At 44.0% G+C, this 15,156-nt stretch overlaps 1 long non-coding RNA gene across 1 annotated transcript; it reads left to right on the top strand.

Annotated features, from left to right (window-relative positions):
• The first annotated feature begins 6,159 nt into the window (after positions 1-6,159).
• On the top strand, positions 6,160-12,120 carry LOC310889430. Its single transcript, XR_014576558.1, has 3 exons — positions 6,160-6,706; positions 6,845-7,372; positions 9,794-12,120. It is a non-coding gene; the product is annotated as an uncharacterized lncRNA (long non-coding RNA).
• Positions 12,121-15,156: the final 3,036 nt, after the last annotated feature.

Here is a 15,156-nt window from a genome sequence, read left to right on the forward strand (position 1 = left end):
CAGACTCTGACCTGGAGGCTGCTGACCTCAGCCTATCATTGTGGGTCTGACTGTCAGCTGCTGGCTTGGTCCTGAACAGCAGGCTGGCTTGACCTCAGACCTGCATTGCCCCTGCAATATGGTATTCACCATGACTTTGAGTGGTAAGTCCCAGTCCAGCTGGCTGCACTGTTGCCTCTGGCTCTCTGCCCACAAGGGAGCCATGGGCCCTTGCTGAGTGAGGACTGGTTTTGTACTAAGGTCTCTGAGAGGTGGAAATTTCTAATGCATTTTGTAATCTTTTGCAGACTTTCACCTTTTTTTGGCATATCATGTGCTTAAAGGGATATTTCAAAACAACCTAGCTGCGAGATGTCTCTAGGCCATGGATTGGATTCTAGAAAAAAATAAAATAAAATAAAATAAAATAAAATAAAATAAAATAAAATAAAATAAAATAAAATAAAATAAAATAAAATAAAATAAAAATGGGACTTAAGTATCTAGCCTCAGTCGCTGAGGTTTCAAGCAACATGGTTTCAGTTTCTAGCTCCTCTGCTTTCTCTGTCACCATAAGTAAGTGGTTTCTCCAAGCCATGACTGTTGGTAAAGTAGCTATTGGTCAAGCAAGAAAGAAAATTGAAACCCTGGCACTGTGCCTCTCTTGGCTTTGTTCACCTTTCTTGCTAAAGGGTGTCCAAGCAGTTCAAACTGTCAGTGTAACAGTTGGTGCCAAAGTCCTTCTAGGAGGGATACAGAGCTAACTTGTCTGTATCATATTGGTCAGTGAAGAGATATGTAATGCTAGCTGTGTGAGTCATGTTTTTGAACTATCTGATGTACTGAAGATGTGATTAGACCTGGATGAAATTTTAATGTAGGTCCCAAGATTTTTTTCTGATCATGCTGAAATCCACATCTAAAGCCAGGTATGCCTCTATAAGCTACAAGTGCAATAGAAGTGTGAATTCAGGCCATTACCTGAAATACAGCACAGACACACCATGTGCTACTGTTCCACACCTGCAAAGTAAGAATAGCAGGAGTGTTTAGAGGATATATAAAGACTTTGCAGCAGGGAGCTGTATGAGACAGAAGAAGGCTCTCTCTGATCACAGTATATATTTTTCTACTTGTTCTACATGATCATATTGAGCTTGATACTTAAAATCTTTAAAGTGAATTTCAGTACAGAATTACCTGTCTATGATAAGCCGAATTTGTAGTGTGATCATGCTAACACAACTTGCAGCCCCCTTGATTTGGATGTGTTGTGTCCACTTATAAGGGCCTAACTTAGAGTATGTGACATTTAAAAGTGGCCATGAAACATTATTCTGCTGTAAGGATGTAATTAGGGTTGATAAAATAATCACTGCTGCCAAAGCTGTCAAATGGATATGAAATGATCCATTTCAGGGATGCTTGTGGAAAGTCAGTAAGAATGTGTCCTCCTCTTGTCCATCAAAGTTCCCTCATTTGCAGATCAATTCATGAGTTGAATCAGCTGAGCACACTCAGAGAAGTACTTGGCTCTGGCTGAAGGAAAGCAGCATGGTAGTGGAAGACGGCTGGAAGGGAGGCAGTTTGGCAGGCACTACCTCAGTCATAGGTCAAACTAGGGATTCTGTGAAAACATGCTCTTGGGTTCTGGATTCACTACAGTGTTTTTCAGATGTAGCCCTTCCTTGCTTTTTGTTTCATTTTGTCATCTGTTGAAACAGGTACAAGATCGTTCCCACTTTATAGGAGTTACCTGCGGAGCGTTACCTGCGGAGCGTTACCTGCTTGGATAAGATGAGAATGAAGGTTGAGTGTCTATGTTAAAATGAGGAGATACCAGAGCTTTTACAGTTATGTGAAGCTAGAGCTGCTTCAACCTGGTACAAGGAGTTCAGACAGAGCGGGGAGGAAAATGGAAAGGGGTAAAGCTTCCAAAAACACACCAGAATCTTTCCTCCCTTTCACACGTTTGCAACAGGACACAGCCTCACCCAAAACTGCAGACCACTTGGTCATGACAGTTTTCTCAGTTCTTTCTCAGAAGAAACTATGTATTTTGCTTTGTGGTAATATATTAGGAAATGGAAGAACTTATGGCAATTCTTGTTTACTAAGCACTGAGCTAAAGCTACAAGGGAAAAACTGATCCACAGTGTTTTTCTTCTGATATATTTCAAGTCAGTGACTTTCACTTTTGTATTTTGTCAGTTATATTTTAAAGTTTACTATTTATTCTACGCAGAAAGTAATATTATTTATGAATCACATGAATGATAAACAATAGGCACATAGTGTAGACCATAAAGAAGTTCTTTGAGATATTGAAAAACAAACTGAAAATAGTTTGTCACGCGAACAATACAATATGGGCTTTAGCATGCACAAAAAAACCCCAAAACTTCACAGATTTAGCTCCAAGCGATAATGCAACAGGCAACAGTCTTTTACTGACAACCATCAAGCACTGTCTTCAATCATAATGGTACAGTACAAGAAATGAACAGCAGATCACTGAGGTCTGAGCCCAGAAAGGAAGCTTGTTCAGCAACAACCTCTGCCCTGTAATGTGTCTTTTCCATGTTCTACGTACAATGATGACCATGGAATTGAACTGGTTCACAGGTAACAGGTACCTTATAAAGTAAACAACGTCCCAAAAGAAACACAGTTTTCCTGATTTAAAGCTGCTAATATACAGTCCTCTTTGGACTACGCAAATAATCAAAAGCTTCTTTGGATGCAGTTTAAGGACTCATGGCACAAGGTCACCTACCTCTTACACAGCCTGTTCCACCTGCAGAAAACACTTTATAACACAACCATCATTGGAAATGTTATACCACTGTGGAAATGGAAATTCACAGAAGTCGCTTCACAAGCTAATGGGGGAATTTAGAATTTGGGTTTTAGTCTAGTGCTTCAGTCCTGGGGCTTTGCTGCTTTATCGCTATCAATGCACCCTTATGTTACAGCTGTGCAGCTTTCATACAGTCTGTAACTGCATTAAAAACACATATATAGCTTATTTTAAAAGCATAAACTGTTAGTAATCATAGAATTATAAAATATCCTGAGTTGGAAGGGACCCACAAATATCACTGAGTCCAACTCCTGACTCTACATAGTACCACCCAAAAAACAGACCATGCATCTGAGAGCACTGTCCAAACACTTCTTGAACTCCTGCAGGCTTGGTGCTATGTCTACTTCCCTGGGGATCCCATCCCAGTGCCCAACCACCTCTGGGTGCAGAACCTTTCCCTAACCCCCAGCCTGACCCTCCCCTGTCCCAGCTCCATGCCGTTCCCTCGGGTCCTGTCGCTGTCCCCAGAGAGCAGAGCTCAGCGCCTGCCCCTCCGCTCCCCTCGTGAGGGAGCTGCAGGCCGCCATGAGGCCTCCCCTCAGCCTGCTCTGCTCTGGGCTGAACAAACCAAGGCACTTCAGCTGCTCCTAATATGTCTTGCCCTCCAGACCCTCACCATCTTTGTAGCCCTCCTTTGAATACTCTCTAATTGTTTTATATCTTTCTTACACTGTGGCACCCAAAACTGCAGACAGTGCTCAAGGTGAGACTGCACCAGTGAAGAGTAGAGCAGGACAATCCCTTCCCTTGACCGACTGTCAATGCTGTTCTTGATGCACCCCAGGAAATGGTTGGCCCTCCTGAACACTGCTGGGTCATGTTCAGCTTGCTGTTGATCAAAACCCCCATATCCCTTTCTGTGGGGCTGCTCTCCAGCATTTTTTCCCCCAGTCTGTATATATACCCAGGGTTGCCCCCTCCCAGCTCCAGAATCCAACACTTGCTCTTGTTTAATTTCATAATGTTGGTGGTTTCCCAGCTTCCTAACTTGTCAAGATCTCTCTGCAAGGCCTCACCACCCTCGACAGACTCAACAGCTCCACCCAGTTTGGTATCATCTGCAAACTTGCTTAAAAAACCTTCAAGTCCTTCATCCAAATTGTTTATGAAACGTTGAAGAGGACTGGTCCTAAAATGGAGCTCTGGGGAACCAGAGCAGTGACAGGTTGCCAACCTGATGTAACTGCTTTTAAAAGAACCCTCTGGGCCTGACCCATCAGCCAATTGTTCACCCCTCTTGTTATGCTTTTATCTAACTGTATTCTGGTAATTTTGTCCAGAAGAATACTGTGAGAGACAGTATCAAAAGCTTTACTGAAATATAGAAAGATTATATCACCTGGCTTCCTTTGGTCATCTAGATGGGTAATCTTATCATAGAAGGAAATTAAGTTTGTTAGACATGACCTCCCCCTAGGGAACCCATGTTGGCTCTGACCAATAACTGTGTTGTCCTTTAGGTGTTTGTCAATAAGCCCCAGAATAATCTCCGTAATTTTACCATGCACTGAAGTGAGACAGGCCTGTAGTTGCCAGGATCTTCTTTCTTGCCCTTCTTGAAAATTGGGACCGCATTTGCCAGCTTCCAGCCAACTGGGACCTCTCCAGATTCCCAGGACTGTTGAAAAATAATAGAGAGAGGTCCCGCGATGGAATCCACAAACTGAGTGCTTAAAAACCGACCAGCCTGATTGATCAACCTCAATGCCTTTAAAAGCAGTTTCCTACAGCACATTACTAGCTGGTTCCCTGAGCAGTTTGAAGTCTGCTCTCCCCAGATCTGGGAGAGCTCTTCCCAACTGTGTGGAAAAACAATGCTCCAAAAAATCCCATTGATTTCCAGAATTGCTTCCTTTCAGCTCAATATATGTATGCACACACACCTGTGAAGGGGATTTGCATCCACTTCTTGCTGACCCAGGCCACTCACCAGTGAGCACTGAGGAGCATGGACATGCTGGATGACAGCCCTCACCATGAGGGAGTCACACAAGAGCCTGGGGCACCTTCCCACTTCCCTTTCCATTGAGTCAGGGAGTTGTGGAGATGGCTTCCTCAGGTGGATCACACCTTGCCCAAGAGCTGGCATGTGCACACAGCAATTAGAGAGAAGACCTATGAGGACCCTGCTGGATACACATCCTTCCTTTTCCACCACTTTTCGTTTCAGATGTTGATTCTTTTCAGGTGCTGATCAGCTGATCTGAGTGAGACTAAAGCTCAGGTGGGCTGTTTCAGACTAGCTACCCTTTAGGTGTAGATCCAAGGTCAGACAGCCAGTAGGCACTGAAAAGCCCAGACTCATATTCACTGAAAATGTGTTACAAACTTACTTAAATCAGAAGTCAATAACTGATCTTTTGCAGCCAGCCCAGAAGCAGGTTGCAACCACCTGGAAGATGCCAGACACGAACAGTGCTGTGAAGTTACAACAGACACATGCATGGACAGGTGCACAGGCATACAGCACAGGGAGAAAACATGCAGGCTTGTGCAGTATCTTGGCAGGCAGCACAGCTAAAAAGGTGTTCTCCTTGCTGTGTGCAAGTTGTCCCAAGAGAGTACTGTGTATGATGACCAAAAGTCATGCTTTATTGATCATGATCAGTTCTCTAGATGTGGCTTTGTAAGCAATACTCTTAAAATGCTTGGCTATCATTCTGTGGCTGCAAAACATAGTTTAATAATAAAAGGCTGAAGGAAGTATAAATGTCTGATAAAGTTGTCTGCAATGTTATTTTGTCATGAAAATTCACAGCTGACTGAGGAGAGTGGCTAGGATGCAAAGTATAGAATTACAAGGGTAAGTTTTTCTTCATGCACATGAGTGTGTTCATACATGGGGTTTTATACCTTTCAGGCTTACAGGTACAATATGAATTGTCCAATCACTAATTAACACATACTACTGACTACCAATCACAGTAAAACTTAACAAGGCAACTTACCTATTACTTCAGGCATCCCTGCATTCAGTTTTGTAACAGTTACTTGTCTATGACACCAGACACTGTGGGGTGAGGGGGCTGGATTTCAAGGATATGTTAGAAGTGGCTAGGATGCGAGCATTACACTGGTTGTTTTGCCTGCAAGGCTACTTCTCTGACCATCCGAGTAGCTGAGCCCATATCTCTGGGGCTGACCTTGCAATGAAGCTGATGTTCTTTAGTTTGCTTGCTTAAGCACATACAGCACCAAAGTCCCTAGTAAAATTCCACTGATCAGTGTATGATGTAAACCAACACACCATAATACTACAGTGACTCATCAGCACAATTATTAGGGAAGAAATTTTCATCACAGTTTCAGCAGACTGGGAAATGTTAAGGGAATGGAAATGGAAATCAGCAGCCAGAGTGTCCTGAGGTATGGCTTTATCTAGAAGTGGGGGCAGCTATAGCCCAGCAGGAAGAGTATACTGGGTAAATGAGTACACTAGGTGTGTGGGAAAACATTGACCATGCTCACTCTAATTCCATCAGTGAAAAAAATTTTAGAGGTAGGAGAAGTCAATCCAGCCCAAAACAAGAACCTGGTGGGCACCACCAGTGGTGAAATGTTTGTTTCCTTCTTCAGCCATTAGGGTAAAACTGCAGCTGCTTCCTCTGCTTTATTAATGGGTCTTTATTCTGTGTCCCTCCTTCTTCTCTTTCATTACTACTTTCCTAGTCCAGATTTGTCCAAGTGCATCTCATATGGGAGCTTCCTGTACCTCCAGTGAGTTTTATTGCTGATATCTGGTGATTTCACTTTTTTTTTTTTTTTTTTTTTACCCATGTAAAACTATTCATCCGGTTCAACAGAATCTGACAGCAGGGCAGCATAGACATTGTAACACTGGAGCGTCACTTTATATCCCGGGTAAGTCTATGGAACAGTCTTCCCAAAGGAGGGCAGCAACGCTGAGCCATCCGGTCTAAAGCAGAGGGCACACAGGCAGGGTGAAGAGCTCTCTTCTTCCAGGCAGGCTCTAAAGCTGTTTTCTACCATTTTTTCTAGCATTTTTTACAGACTGCCAGGGGAAATCAGGTATCCACCTCTGTCATCCCATCTCTCTGGCAACAGAGGTCGCTCGAGACGTAGCAACTGCATAGCACAACACAGACAGCTCTACTCCTGCACGTGTATCAGTGGTCTACCAAAAATTGCCTGTTCGCAAATGTAATTTACAGACAAATGAAGAATCCGGCTGGGAAGAAAAGCACAAGTCTCTCTAAGTGGCATTCACTAGAGGGAAAAGTGGACTAAACTCGTTTTTGGTCCTTTTGTTGTTTCACTTACAGAGTTGTTTGACAGTGGAATTGTTGTCCTTAGGATTCCGAGTTTACATCAGCCTGAGGTTAATGGGTATGCAGTTGTTTCTGTCTCAAACGCAGGGCTGAATTAGGCAAATCTCCCTGAGATAAATGAATGTGCTTGTACGCGCATGTGTGCACAGTAATCACCTGGGAATCAAGGAGAAGAGAGTTAGCTGCTCACAGCTGGGCGCTGAGCACTGGGGACAGGCCCTTCCTGCAGCAGCCAAAGGTAAGCTGAGGGTTTGCATGTGCTCCTCCACACCATGAGCAAGCACATGAACAAAACGTGAGTGGAGAGTTGGAAAGGGGAGGGGAAATATGTACCATAGGTGATAACACTGTTCTTGGGTGAGGGATGAGATTGAAATTTAAAAAATGGATTGAAATGAGGCTTTTGGATTTCCACACTTAGGCAGTGAAGGAAATACCCTTCATTCAAAAGTGACAAGCAGCCACAGCTTCCTGCTTACACAAGACAGACTTTGGAGTAGGTACAGGTGGTTCTTAAGGTTGAAGCCTCCACTATACGTAAAGATGATGAGGAATGGATCCTCCATGGGAGGACTTCCATGGCCCTCCATGGAAGTTTCATTAAAGATCCCTGGCAGTTGATCTCCAATCAGAATTAAAATGGGGTATCAGCTATTTTATATATTTTCTTTTAAGGACTGAGACCCAGGTGGAGTTCAGGCTGCTTGGCTATGTTTATGGAACAATTTAAATAGTGATGTGCTTCATGTGGGGTACAAAAGTTTATGTCCTTGGGGAAGGTGGTACAGTCTTTAAAGAGGGCTGGATATTTTTTTGTTTTGTTGTTGTTTTGTCACATGATATATTTCAAATTTTGCTTCATATACCGTTAAAGATTAAAAAATTAAAAATAAAAATAAAAATAAATTCTTCTCATAGGATATGAAGTATCTTGATTTCTAACTGGGGAACAATATTCCAGGACCAAGTCGTGTGCTTATCAACAGAATTTACTGAGGTTTTGCTGACCTTCTCCAAAGCTGTAGGCTGAGAAGGTCAGAAAAGGGAGAAAACTGTCTCAGGAATTTGCTGAGATGACACAAGTCCTGTTTTAGTTTTGATAATTAAGATTTCTTTTTTGAGGTAAGTTTAATCATGATAAAAACTTTTCCAATAAAATTAGTCCAATTGCAAAATGCTGTGGGACACACAGACCTCTGTTGCCACCACTGTGTCCAGGGCATTTTGTCCAGGGAAAGAGCTTTATACTTGGCAAAGGAGCAAAGAGTCAGCAGCACCAGTGGGCCCACCAGCTGGATCTTTATTGTGCATACAGGATCCTCAGTGATACAGACTCCCTTGCCTGAAGTTAAAGCTGAAGGAAACTTATTCTGAAAAGTGGAACTCTTATTTCTTGCAAATGATTGCCATTACTCACAGGATCCAGTTTTCTTTCAGCCTTTATGACATTACAGACAGAAATCTTTGCAGAAGGCAAGTGAGGCAATGCCTTGGAGGTCTGCGCAAATATTTCTGTAGGGTTTGAAAAGCAAAAATCACTCTTTTTTTAGAAAATCACTTTTATGGGGAAGGAGAGGTAAGATATATATTTTATTAGGTGTATAAAATAATGGGTAGAAAAGGGTGATGTTTATCTGTGACATACAGCCTCATCACTGAGATCAACTCTGTCACACATCTTGCCTTAGAAAAAAAAAAGCAGATGCTTAGAAGCATTTCATTATTCTTTCCAATGCAGGGAAAAGTTTTTGTTGTTGTTGTTGTTGTTTTTGTATTATTGGTATATTTGGTATTATTTGGTATATTTACTTACTTAGTATATTGGTGTGTGAGTGTATATATTTATTTATTTATTTATTTTATTCCACCCTCTTGGAGTGAGTGTATATGCTGCTTGTCCTTCTCTTGACAACCTTTATTCCGCTTTTCTTTTCCTGGAGGTTGGTCTTTGCTTCCAAGAGAGGGCAGCAAACGAGCACAGTAACCGTATGCCTGCCCCATGCTAGGTCACACGGGATTTTTTTCAAGGGGTCATTAGTAGAGGAACTGTGTTTGTGTTGTACTGTAATTACTGCTCAAAGCACTTAGCTTATTGCTAATTCATTCTCACTACAAAATCAAGCCTTCAGTTTGTTCTCTTTTCTTTGTGTATGCTTTCAAACAAAAGAAATCGGCCCAAAGTTTTGCTGACTCATTAGAAAACCAGCTCTGTGCTATGCAAGCATGATCAAACAAACACCAGAGGCTGCTCCAGGGACTCTGTGGAAGGCACAGATCCCTTCTGTCTGCACTCCCACTCCTGCAGCTTGCCAGGGACTAACAGCATGTAATGAACAAAAGAGGTGTGTAAAGCTGTGCTACGGCTTTATTTCAAAATGGTAGATATCTTCATTGTTCAGGCTGTCACCTTCTTACTGCAGACTGTGTGACTGATAAACCATTACCCTGCTGTGCAGCAGACAGTATTGTCTCTCAAATCTACTGTTCCTGTGATTTCCAGAGCTATCATCTTCCTGCGCAGGGCTCCATGGCCAGATCATCGCATATCCTTAAAGATATGCTTATCCCAATAACCATTGACAGGACCTGGGCTGAACGTGTTTTAGAAACAAAGGTAATCTGGTTGGTTTTAATACAGAATTTATTTCTACCTCAACAGGAGCTACGGTGTTTCAGGCCCTGCCCCAGGGGGCAGCAGGACCTCCTGCTCAAACCATTGGCATTGAAAGATGAAATCACTATTTGAGCAGATCTCCACATAGAGAAGCTGGCGCTTCACCCACCACTGGAGAGCACCCGAGGATCCAGGGGTAAGCCGGAGCCAACATTTGATGATGGAAGAAGAAGAAACAAGGCCCATCCAGTCTGTGCAGCGCTGAAAGGTGTTAACACTGTGGGGACAGCAGGAAGCTGTCGGTGACTCTTGCCACAGGCCCCACGCTGAGACATGAGTGGGTTCATACGGGCCTAACCCCGCGTACAAAGAAGGGAGAGCTGTGGGTCAGCCCAAGGCATGGCTGGGGGCACCCTTGGTGGACTGCTTGGGGAAGGAAGGGCTGGTCCAGCCCTCCTCAGCACCGGGATGCTTTGGCACAGAAGCCTCTCCACCAAGAGAGGACCAAATGCCTGTGGTCCCACCCACGGTCCTGCCCCACTCAGACCTGTGGATTTACTCAGGTCTGTAAAGGGTATTACCAGTATTAAAAACCTCAGCTTCTCCAGCTTCTTTGCACAAAGGGAGGATGCTCTTCTATGTTTAGCTTGAGCTGAGCAAACAACTATTAAAGGATGAAACAGGAATGAAATGCTTTTTGTGACACTTCCACATTCTGCCCCCTCACTGACTTTGGCTGGAGCAAGAGCGTGGACCACACCAGAGTGGGCAAGCTTCCAGCCTGTGGTCCCAACACCAAGCCCATCAATGTCCCTTCACAGGATAGATGCCATATCAGGAGAGCCCTGTGTCCCATTCATCAGGGAAAATGGCTGGAAACTATTGAACTGGAAGCAGCAGCTTCTCTCTTAGTGTTTCTGCCTTCCCTCATTAGCATGACAGCTTCTTCCATTCAAACTAATTTGTGGTGTTTCAAAAAGTTTTCTTCTTTCACATTGTCTTAATACCTTGTAGGATGTTTTTTTTTTTATTATTTTATTTTTCTTTCTCTTTTCATTTTTTCCTTTTTTAGAAAGGAGAAAACAGATGCTAGTCATGTCAGCAAATCAGTCCCAGGTGTGTGTGCTTGTTGTGACAGGCAGTACTAACCCCAAACAGCAGCAGCAAGAGCCTATCAACCTGAATACAACTCAGAGACCTCAAGCTAATTAATGAACTGCATGGCCAATCTGCCAAAATCTGGGAGCCTGCAAGCACAGCTCCAACAGTTTGTGGGGGTAATGAGAATATTGAGGCTGATTTCTGTTGTGATTCTGCACTCTGAGGTGATGTAGAAGAATCCACCTGAATCCAGAACCTGCTGCAGAACAAACTTAGTGTTAAACCTGGAACAAACTTTGCAGGGATGCCTTGTAGTAAACAAATCTTGGAAAACTGAAGTGATGCTATGAATGGCTAAGCATAACTATTATGTTACTGGCAGAAAATCTGAGTGGACATCTGTATGCATTTCAGTCTTACACCTCCTTTGTCAATGCTCTTAGCAAACAGGATCAATTACAACTCTCTGATACATACAAGGCAGCTGAATAACCTCCTATCCTGTGAGAAGACTCCTTTTGCCTTGCAGACTACTGATACACTGAAAGAGATGGTCCAGGCTTTGCAAAAGAAGTGGGGAAATTTTTCTAAGAGCCTACAGGTAGGCAACCGTGAGAGAGAGATGGTGGCAGGAAAGGATGAGAGAGAAACTAAAGCATTTATGGTGAAATAACTGTGAAGGCAGACCATGTTCAGAATAAAGCAGAAGTGGTGTTCTATTGTCTTGTTTAACAAAGGAAACTCTTCTTTTGACAAAATTAATGGTAAAATTCTCTGCAACAGCATGTTAATAAAGTACCACTGAACACATGCTGTATATCAAGGCATGACTGTCACTGGACCTTCTTACAGGGCTGACAATCCCAATCCCTAGCTATTTTTTTCTTTGTCTTGTGTGCTCTGCCAGAAATGCATAGTTTTCTATTAAAAGTCTACAGTTCTTCACTTCCTGTATTTGTTACTGGAACATGTAAATAAAGAAGAAATATTAGTCCTTTAAGAAAAACTATACATTATGAAGGGCACTCCCTGAAGAATGCTGCTGTTTTGAGAAACAGGCATGTAGATATTTTGGTTTTGCTACATTTGTGGTTATTTATATAGAAAAACACATTTTTTGTGTGTTGTAATTTCAATAAAAAACATCTTGGCTGATTTTGACTGAACTTTTTTTTGGTACATTTTTAGAAGAAAAAATAGACAATTACATTGGAGATAATGAGGGAGACTGTGTTTTTCTTCAAGGTAACTGTTCTAAGCTCAAGTTGGAAAAGGAGGAGAGCCGCAGAAACTGCATCTTTTTGAATCAATTCCATTTTGAATTGCTTTCCAAATATCCTAGCTTTTAAGCCAGTATGAATAGATTTAAGATGGATCTTCAAAGGTGCTTTTTTCCTGCTATGTTTGATAAAACTGCTACTTGTGATTTACTAAGCCACCTTACAATAGATTTAAGTATAGTTTTGTGTTGTGGATGTGGAATGTAATTACTAAAAGAGCATTGGAAATCTTTGCCTTTTTTTTTTTTTTCTGGTGGAAATGCAATTAGAACACGGCAGTTTGTTTTTTTTCTGAGTGACTGAAAAACGCCTGTTCTGAATGTGAGGACAGTCAGCTCTGACTAAAACAATTTGTGCTTTGCTGAAGAGAAAAGACAATGAAAGGGGCTCTGGTGTCAGGATTGGCGTCAATGCCGTACCAGTGGGAAGGCAGCTGGCATGGTAGCTATGCCGCTGCTTGCATGCAGCATGACTGGACATGGTGTCTTGCATTCTGCCTCTGTTCCCTATTTTGCAAGCGAGCAGAATAACATCTGCGAATCTCTGCCTCAAAACTTCAGGGTGAGAATCAGTTACAGATGCACCGCGTGCTCCTTCCACCTGCGGGTCGTACCCCAGTGCCGCAGGGAAGCAAATGCATGGATCCAGGGGGATACTGGGTGCCTGCAGTCCCCTGGCCCCACCAAGCCCTGAGCAGGGAGGGGGCTTTCAGGCAGTCACCCCTACTGCCCCTGGTGCTGGGTGCAATGCCCACTGGTAACAGGCAGCTGCCTGCAAGCAGAAGCCATGGTCAGGGGCGTGATGTGCTGCGCTCCCAAGCCTCTCTATCACAGCAGCACTGGCAGAGCCACCAGAACTTCTGGAGCAAAGCCACAAGGAGGGTTTCAGCTGCGGGAGGGTTTCTGAGTTCCTCTGTCAGTGCTGATTCATTTAAGTGCTGCTTACGGTATTTTTTTTTTCCCTGGTGTAAATTGACTTTTTCCTGTGATGTTTGAAATGGTAAATGTAGGACTGCATATCTATACTGTACAGCATATAAACCATACTAGTGGGAGGATTATGCATAGAAGGCAGAAGGAAAGGAGAATTGGAAAAAGTCTCAGAGAAATGGGAGGAGGAGTGGTCTGCCCTGGGCTGTTATGCAGCCAAACGTTTCCAAAAAGGGAAGCTCATTCTTTGGCTCAGAGCAAACCTCAGCAACCCCAAGACTCCTGTTCCTGAGCTACCAAGTCAGTACATTGCTGTTAGCTGTTGTTTCCACCTCTGTGAAACCATTCCACCTCTGTAAGACCATCTCTTCAGGCTGCTCCCAGGAGATACCAGTTGCTTTGCCGGTAAGAAGCCCAAACTTGCAGGCAATATCCTACCATGTTGCTCCCATGCAATGTTTCAGGGCAGAAGTCCCCAGGTCATTCATGTTTTGATGCTGTTCTCCTTCAGCAGCTATTTCAAATGAAAACTGTTCCTGCAAAGTGTTACTGTCTGCTCACACTACAGCATGCTGCCACTGCATACTGCGTTACTGGTGCCGTACCCAACCTCAATTTCTGAAACCTTTACCTTTCCCATAGCCCGATGGGTGCCTGTAGCCAACCCTTCTGGTGGACTTACCAGGACTCTGGGTGTTCTGCCCAGCTCGGGGGACAACTGCCTGGCCATTGAGAACCTGCCAGGGTGTTACAGACTCCAGCCAGATGAAGCTCCTGTCACTCATTTTGGGCTGTACCCTCTGCAGACTGCTGCTTGTCTGTGCCTCTTGCAGGTGTTTGCATTCCTGCTACCTGCAAAGTTCCCAGAGCATTTAATTCCCTGTGTTAAAAGGGTATGCAGGGGTACTGTGGCAAAAGGAGGAAATTTGTATCCTGCACTAAAAATGATGAAGGAATGCGTGTGTCACCCAGCTGTGACCTGCCCATGTCTCTCTCTTGTGGATGCGACTGATGGAGAAACTAGCTGGGTCACCCCACCCCACCTCCGGTATGGTAAAAGAGTTGTGAGCATGCTGCTGGGTGAACAGCACTGCACAACACAACAGATATATGGAATTAAGCCTCAAGCTGAATTACCTCTCTCTGGGAGAATCTGGAGCGCTGTTGCCATGACTATAGCGTTTGCAGACTCCCGCCTGCATCAGAGCACGCTGCAGTCGGCAGCCTCTGCACCACCTCCTCCCTCTGGAGGTCCCAGATGTCACCCCACCACCACCTGTCCCCTCTGTATGTCCTGACCTGGCAAAAGTGAGAGACTGGGACGGATCCTGGGGATCCTGAGCATCACAAAGGGCTCCTGACACTGCAGTGTGGGACAGGGGGGCTACAGATACCCCCCCCAGTTTGACCCACCTCTTACTGGGTGGCTCACATGAGGAGCACCTTGCTTAGTGCCCAGGTGCTGAAAAGCACAGGAAGCACATTGGAAAGTTGCTGTGCTGCATCCCTTCTGCCCCAGTGGGTTAGGTGCTTGAAGAGCTCTGAAAGCTCAGCAGCAACCTCTGTGTCTTGCTATCTGCACCTGTTAAGCAGGGACAGAGATCCTTATGTTGCCACCTGTGTTTTATTTGCCAAGATTTATCAAGTGGAATAAGCCATTTGCTGCTTTTTCTCTCTTAAAAGTACATTCATGTTGCAAAATTTCTGGCACGTCTCAGATGCTTCCCAATCTACTTGGCATGTGGCAAACGTGAAACCTGACTGTCACGTCACCCAGCCCTGCATTCTTCCCGTAGAGAAAGGGCAGGGTAAAACTAGAAACTCTTCTTCTCGGCAAATTGTCATTCTGATTTGGCATAACCACTAGAATGGGAAAAAAATCTCACTGAGATAGAGCTCCTCACCCTTCCCACACCTTCTCCTCATTTTTCAGTGCTGGGGATGGTTTGCCTGAGCTCCCTGGCTGACAGCCAGAGTTTGGGGTACCTAAGGAAAGGACTGTGGCTGTGTACTCAAGGTACTAGTGGCTTAAATCCAAGAAATCTATAACTCCTAAATGAACCAAGGCCATCTGTGGAGAACATGTTTAATAAGCTCA

The sequence above is a fragment of the Anser anser genome (genome assembly GCF_964211835.1).
Source record: "Anser anser genome assembly, chromosome: Z".
Classification (NCBI taxonomy): domain Eukaryota; kingdom Metazoa; phylum Chordata; class Aves; order Anseriformes; family Anatidae; genus Anser; species Anser anser.